Source organism: Stegostoma tigrinum, chromosome 34, assembly GCF_030684315.1.
Source record: "Stegostoma tigrinum isolate sSteTig4 chromosome 34, sSteTig4.hap1, whole genome shotgun sequence".
Lineage (NCBI taxonomy): Eukaryota > Metazoa > Chordata > Chondrichthyes > Orectolobiformes > Stegostomatidae > Stegostoma > Stegostoma tigrinum.
Window position 1 is genome coordinate 7,385,294 of NC_081387.1, and position 8,369 is coordinate 7,393,662.

General features: G+C 43.2%; 1 non-coding gene across 1 annotated transcript; it reads left to right on the top strand.

The window, feature by feature from the left end:
* Positions 1–375: 375 nt before the first annotated feature.
* trnas-aga (transfer RNA serine (anticodon AGA)) lies at positions 376–457 on the top strand. The gene has a single exon. It is a non-coding gene; the product is annotated as a tRNA-Ser (tRNA).
* Positions 458–8,369: the final 7,912 nt, after the last annotated feature.

Consider the following 8,369-nt stretch of genomic DNA (forward strand, 5'->3'; position numbering starts at 1 on the left):
TTTCTCGTTCCCTTTTTATGTCTCGGTATCTTTGACCAACCTCGGGATTCCTGACTTAAACTGCTTTCTGGAATTAAAAAAAACTACTCCCTCCAGGGTAGGTCAGTGTAATCACTTTCTTTTCACGATGTGATTGTTTAATTGTATGAAATGTAGAGCGGCAAACACCACCAATAATTTGCAGTTATTGCATTAAATATCCCTGCCGGATACTGTAAGACTGAAATAACGCGAGTGTAACTGTCTTAAGATGAAAAATTATCTTTAAACAACTTGCGAAGCTTCATGTTAGAACAACAACCATAAAACAGAACGAAAACTATAAACACGATCTATACGACTTTAATTGATCAATATCGAAGACCCCCCACAACTGTAGTCGTGGCCGAGTGGTTAAGGCGATGGACTAGAAATCCATTGGGGTCGCCCCGCGTAGGTTCGAATCCTACCGACTACGGCCATTCGTTAGTGTTCTTAGCTAATCGTACCTTGCATTTTTGTGATATCGCGTTTTTTTCTGCCAGCCAAGAACTGTGCTTTTTTCTCTGATTCGTATTCACAGTCACGCTGGTTGTCTGTTAATTTATCATTAGTAACCTAATCCAGTAACCTTTCAAAACGGAGGACTAAGAAGGGTCTAGGCCCGAAACGTCAGCCTTCCTGCTCTCCCGATGCTGCTTGCTGCTTCGCCTGCTGTGTTCATCCAGCTCTACACCTTGTTATCTTAGATTCATGTCTTTCAGGTGCAGGTAGTCGCCACTGTGCGTGGAATTTACCTGTCTTCAGACAGGTGGCGAAATTAAGGAACGTGACTAAGTACCAGCAGGCATAGCTATATTGGAAATGTAGACAGTTGAGTACAGCTTCGATCTCTGTTGCGAATATAGACAAGTGCACAGAGCCAGGTCTCATTTCAAAATGTAGCCAGGTACCTACAACTGATGTCTATTGGGATGAGTCTCAACTGCGATTGTCGCCCGGTGCACACAGCCGAGACCCTATCATTAAGTATCAGGAATTGGCATAATTTACGGAACAGGGGTTAACTCCAGGAACGCAAATAAGTACCTGCACATGAAGTTTATGTTCGTGATTCACAAAGACGAGTGATCCTACTGTAGTCGAACATTAGCCCGAAGTCAGAAGATAGGTTCAATTGACGGTGTGACCTTTTGAGAGTGAACGCAATGCGCGGAATGAATTTCCTGAGGAAGTGGTTCCGGGTAGAACTCCAACCTTTAAAACACGTCTAGATAACTAATTGACTAGGAAAGGTTTGGAGGGATATGGGGCAGGAGCAGACAGGTGGGACTATTTTATTTTAGAGTTACATTCGGCATGGACTGTTTGGACCGAAGGGTCTGTTTCCGTTCCGTATGCTTCGATGACTTTGACTCTGCGTTCTCGAAACTGTCGCTAATTCCGTGAAGTTGATAATGGAACGGTGAGAGCTGCAAGCCATTAAGCAACATAAAGATAACTTAGTTTTGTCGTTGAAACAGAGAGGGGGTTAGCTCATGTTGTACAAAAACACTCAAAATTAATTCTCGAATTTCACTTGAAAGGTTGTTCCATAGGTGAATGTCGGAATTAGGAGCAGGAGAAGGCAAATCAGACCTACGAGCTCGCTCCACTATTTAAAATGATTATGCTTGATCTTATCCTGGTCAAACTCCTCTTTAATGATGCCATCTTTCTGGGCTTGAACCTGAAAGATGAAAGCCCGTTAGATTTCAAGTACAACGCCTTAACCACTCGGCAATCACACATGCTTTGTTCGAAGGTGAAGGTTTTGATCGGGCAGATCCAGAAGGAGTGATAGCGTTGGCCTGTATGTGTATTGTCTTGCGTTGCCATCACTTGTGGTCGGGTCATCATGACTGGACAATGAGCCGTTTTCTGAAGAAGGGTCTAGGCCTGTAACGGCAACTTTCCTGCTCCGAAGATGCTGCTTGGCCGGCTGTGTTCATCCAGCTCTACACCTTGTTATCTAAGAATGACTGACAGATGGCGAGAAGACGCCCATAAACTGCCGAGTTTCGCGATGATGTCGGCAGGCCGTAAGTCCTGGAGAAAACCCATAGGTTTTGGGCCTTCCGTTCTGAGGCCGAATTCCGCTTTGATAACAAACTGAGGGTAGTGGCGATAAAAGTAGTCGGAGGTGGGCGGGCATTCCGTAAGCCCTCATCCAGGTAGACGCCGCTGCGACGAAGCGGAGATGCCTCCAGCGTGAGGGCTGTCAAGAATTTTGGAATGTGGTCAGGTGTCTACGCGCGTGTGCCTGGCGCCGTCAGGGTCCGGCCAGAGCGGCAACTCTTCTCGCTCCAGCGATCAGCGGTGGCCCTGTGACTCCTGGCACAGTGAGGTCGTAATGGCGAAGGGCGATGGTGTCATGAGTAATGTTCCTTTGTCCGGTCCCCGTTCCCCGCCTCACTGCTGTCCCTCCCCATCCGTTCCATTCCCCTGTAATCCAGATTGCCGCAATACCGTCCCCTCCTACCACCACCCCCCCAACCCCCTGGTTTGTGCCCATCCCCCTGTCCTTACTCTCCTCAGGCCACTGCCCCTCGACCTTGCCCGATTGCCCAGGATCATCTCGCTATCTTTGCCCCTCTGCTGTCCCTGCTCCCTCCCCATCTGATTGTGCCCGCGTTCCTGCATCTCTCCTCCTGCCCGCAATCGCTTTCTGCCTTTAACCTCACACTGCTGTTCTCTCCTCTCGCCAGAATCTTCCTAGCCGTCCACCCACTTTCCCATTGTCCTCTTCCTCTGCTGCTCACCTCCCTGCCGTGACTCCATCTCTTGCCAGATCACTTCCCTTCCCTGCCTGACCTTTCAGCTGTACTGTGTCCTTCTGGCTGCTCCCTCAACCCTGCCGGCTACCTCTATTCCCAAGCTCACCCTCCCCCTTTTCATGCTCTGCTCGCTACTCCCCATTTGCCTTGACCTTCTTACTGCCCCTATCCACCTGACCCTTCCATTGAGACCCTCCACCTATTTCTCATTTGCTCTCTTCCCCACCAAAGTCTCTGCCCTTGGAATTTCTCCACCCCACCAGCCACACTCGCTGCTCCCCATACCCTGTCGTTCATACAATCCCCTGTACCTAACCTTCCTGCTCTGCAGAAGCCTACCTCACGTTTTTGCCTCCTATAGCTGATTCCCACTGCACTGTCTGCTGCTTCCCTGCTCCTCCAATTTCCCACTGCCTCTTTCCCTCTGCCATGACTCCCTTGTTCTGCACCGTACCCCTTCAACCTTTCCCTGCCCTTCCCATTGCTTCCCGTCCCCGGAAGGGATCAAACTTTTAATCCCCTTCCCATGGCCTGAGTGTTTCCAGGTCCAGATTAGTTCTTTTTACCAGATTTTGGATTCAAACGGTGAGGTTCACTGTGAAGTTGACCTGTGATCACGTGTGTGGTCTCTCGATTTGTCTTGTTCGAGCTGTTCCATTTTTATCGTGATTTGACAACTGGAGAGCCCCTGTGATCCTAACTCTTTTTCCTCAGACATCACTGTTCTCTGTTCTTTCAACTGCGTGCCCATTTGTTTATTTCAATGTTTTACCTCTGCTGTTGAACGTATTTTCGATTTCTCAATTGTTATCTAATACAACTTTTCACAGAATCTGCACACAGTAAGACGAGCAGACAGGGCACAAAAAAAATGAAAGTGCTGAAGGATCATGAAGACTTGGTCAGAAGTAAGATGGTGGAATATTGGATACTGCAGGACTGAAACTGGGTCTGCACTCTGAAATGAAGTTACCTGCTTTTCTAATTTCATCACTGATGCTACTTCCAGCTAGCCATTTTAGATCATAACCCTCTCAGTGGAAGCTAATATTTTTCAATGTAAGTTTTGCTTTTTCTCCTCAGCATTGAATTGGCATTTTATTGCAAATTTTCTGAATTCTAATTCACACTGGCTTTTTTTTCTTTTTGTAGCAAGGTAACAAACTATAAATTAAAACGTGACTTGTTAACAGCAAAGGAAAACAAAAGAAGCAAAACTGCAAGTGTCTTCTCTGGGATGGTTCTGCTTCTATATTTCATTCTAAGAGGAACAAAGAATATTAGCACTTCTAGTAATATAGCATTTAATGATTGAATAGAACTGTAGTCGAGTGAGTTAAACTGGCTTCATCGATAGAGGAATATATGTATATATGATCACTCCACTGAACAGTCAATGTGGAATATATATGACAAATCTAAATTGAAGAAAACTTGCTTAGAATACATTAGGTGCTACATTTTTAGATCTATGCAGACACAAATATTGTTTTTGTTTGTTTTTTTTTGAGGGCACCTCTTGGGGATTTTTCTGAAGGCTAATTTTTCATTTTCATTGGCTCATTTATTTGGTGATATAGTCATGAAATAACTGCAGTTAGTTTCTTGACTTACTACCAAACCCAAATTTGGACTCACCCAGAAACAGAATTGGAATTCACCAATTTCTTCAATTACAACCAACTCTCTATTAAAGTTTAAGGCTGCAACACACAATGAAAATATTACTTTTCTGGATACCACAGCACTTAAATTGATACAATGGGACACATATGTGTGTAACTGTAGGAAATGAGTGAGGTTCTCAATTAATCTGTTCTATGTTTACGGTGGAGAAAGACATGAAGACTTGGGAACTTGAGGAAGTTAGTGGTGATATCTTGGGAACAGTCCATATCACAGTAAGGGAGGTGTTAGATGCATCAGAATGTATAAATGTGGATAAATCTCTTGGTCTGGATCAAATTTATGCAAGAATGCTGCAGAGGTCAGAGAAGAAATTGCAGGGCCCCTAGCAGATGTGTTTGCATCTTCATTGGCCATGGGTGAGGTCACAGAAGACTGGAGGTTAGTGAATGTTGTGCCCGTATTCAAGAAGGGCTGCAAATAAAAACCTGGGGACTATAGACAAGCAAGCTTAACATCTGTGGTCAGTAAGTTACTTGTGAAGATAATGAGGGATAAGGTATGCATGCATTCGGAAAAAAAAAGTTTGATTAGGAGTAGTCAGCATGGATTTGTGCTTGGGAGATCATGCCTCACAATGAGTTAGAATTCTTTGATGAAGTGATCAGGACTGTTGATGAGGGCAGTGCAGTTGACATAGCCCATGTGGACTTCAGTAAAGCCTTTGATAAGGTTCAAAATGGCAGGCTGCTGTGGAAGGTTAGATCACATATAATCCAGGGAGAGTTGACATATTGGTTGTTCAACTGGCTTGATGCTAGGGAGCAGAGAGAAATAGTGCTTGTCAGCTTGTAAGGATGCATGTCAGATGGGAGGTGTCAGGGATTGGTGCTGGGCCCATTTCTATTTGTTACCTGTATCAATGATTTGGATGAGAATGTAGAAGGCATGGTTAGTAAATTTGGGGATGACACTCAAATAGGTAGTATTGTTGACAGTGAAGAAGGCTATCAGAGATTGCAGCACAAGTTTATTGAATTGGGGAAGAGGCCCAAGAAATGCCAAAAGGAGTCTCATATAGATAAATGTGAGGTGTAGCATTTTGGAAAGTCAAATCAAGGTCCGAGTTTGAGGTGAATGTTAGGGCCTTGAGGAGTGTAGTGGAATATAGGGACCTTGGAGTTTAGGTGCATGGTTCTCTGAAAATGGAGTCACACGTAGACAGGGCAATGAAGAAGGTTTTTGTCACACTGGCCTTCATCAGTCAGTGTGTTGAATATAGAAGTTGAGAAATTATGTTGCAATTGTACAGGGTGGTGGTGAGGTCACACCTGGTGTAGTGTGGTCAGTTTAGGTCACCTTGTTATAGGCAGGATGTTACTAAACCATAAAGAGTGCAGAAGAAATTTATAACGATGTTGCCAGGCGTCAAAAAGAACTAAGTTATAGGCAAAGGTTGGACAAGGTAGGAGCTTCTTTTTCTTTAGAGCATAAGAGACTGCAGAGCGATCTTATAGAAATGAATAAGATCACGAGAGGCATGGATAGAGTGAATGCACTCAGTCCTTTCCCCCACAGTTGGGGAAATTGAGGACAAAAGAGCATCAGTTTAAGATAAGAGATGAAAGAATACATGGGAACCTGAGGGACAATATTTTTACACAGAGGGTGAAACGCAAATGGAATGTGACACCAGTAGAAGTGGTTGAAGCAGATACATTAACAAATTTTAAATGGCATTTGGACAACTACTTGGACAAGAAAGGTTTAGAAGGATTTGGGCCAGTGCAAGGAAGTGTGGTTAGCATGGATGGATATTTTGATCAGCATGGATTCATTTGGGCCACAAGGCCTGTCTCTGTTGTAGGATTCCACGACTCTACGGAAGAGGCTAGCAACAATTTTCTTTTCCAAAATTACTCACACACGCTTCTACATATACAAAATTGTAACCCTAACTACATCTGGCACATATTAATGAGGTCACAGCTAATAATTTTCCATCACATATACAAACAACAGTGAACATTTAACCAGGTAGTTACTAGAATTTTGTTTTTAACTGCATTTCAGATCGCAACCTCGATGGGCCGAAAGGCCTCACTTCCACTCCTATATCTTATGGTCTTAAATTTACCAACTATCACAGTGTCATACATTCAGACAATTACATTTTTCTAAGTATAGCAGTAGCTCCTGAACTTGCATAACCATAAGCAAGAAATTCCACATTAATTTGCAAGGAATTCATTATCACAGTAAAGATCTAATGGATCCCAGCTGATTGTGCATTCCTTTTATGACAGGTGTAAAACTTCTGTCTCCATTAACCTCCCTTGCTCACCTTGGTAACTTCCTTCTCTTTTCAACCTGTTTTCAGCCCCCTTTTCACACACTCCTCTTCAGTCTCTTTGTCTCCACACAATCCTCTTGCAGACCCTTCTCTTCCCACAGCCAAGCTGCAGATTCCCTTTCTCTCCACACTAATTTTGCAATCTCCTTATCTCCACACTACACTTGTAGCTGTTTCTGTGCTTCACACAGTCACCTAGCCAACTCCAGAACTGCTGGATGCAATTCACACCCTCAGCAATGGTCTGCTGTTCTGCCTGTTAAAGATGTTTCCCAACAGTGGCATTAACAAAGGCATGCCCTGATCCTAGGTTCAATTGAAGGGGACCCGAGGAACTCCCTCATTGCTATCACTTACTTCCTGAATAGTCAGTTGTTCCTCTATTCATAGATTTAGAAGGAATCATACAGCAACGAATGCAGGAGAGAATTGGCCTATCAGTAGTAAGCTTGTGAGCAAGCTGATCCAATTGTAGGTGTGGATTCCCAATTTATTTTCTTTATGGGTTCACAGGATGTAGGTGTCACGGACAAGGCAGCGTTTATTGCCAATCCCTAATTACCCAGAGGGCAGTTAAAAGTAAAACATATTGCTGTTGTTCTGGAGTCACATGTAGTCCAAACTTGTAGAGATGGCAGTTTTCTTCAATAAAGGACAAAAGTGACACAGATAGGTTTTTCCAACAATCAACAATGAATTCATGGCCATACTATTACTCTTAATTCCAGATTTTTGTTTTGTATTAAATTGAAGTTCCACAATCTGCTGTGGTTGGATTTGAACCATTCAATAATGCCACTATACCATGGCCTCCCCTTTTTCCGTTTGTTTTACAGGATCGACATTTCTATGATTAGTTGTCCCCATCATGGCATTTTTCTGGGCAACTTGGAAGTTGATTCTCTCACCATCCCTTCATGTTTTCAATGTGATTACAATGAAAGTATCGAGAGTCTTTCATCTCTCAGATTATTAATTTCTAAACCATAACATGATATTGCTGTTATTCTAATATTTGAAATATTTTCTCTCAATTAGATGCTGTGTAAAAATGCAAGCTTTCAATGTAGAACATGGAATAAATTCGTTTGCCTGCATAAGCTGCCAACACATGTACTGTCATATTGGGTGGAGGATGTTCAGACATTTCACAGGTCCAGCGTTAAAAGTTCGGAGGAGTTGATGTGCAATCAGTGTGTTCTTCCTCCGTGATGTTGTGTACATGGGAACTAATTTATTAATTCTACCTGCTAACATTCGATGAGTTAAAATTTGAATCCAGGCCTGTGTTCTGGTTTTATTGCTGCTGGTATTCACTTCTCAGATTAAAAACTGCCAGAAGATATTTGCATTTCGGGTTTTGCACGAAATTGAGTAATAATGTTATATCTTGGCCCTCTGATCTCTATTAATAATAGAAAATAGTAATTTGCAACCAACTGCATGGTTTATCGGGCAGTATTATTAGCCAATCTTCTTTACACTGCAAAGCACAGTGCCTTACATCTTTATAGGGTACAGTGTGTAACTTGGCACAGCATGATTATCCTCGGCCCAAGAAGTTGAATGACAAAGTGTTGTGAATTTCAATCTTG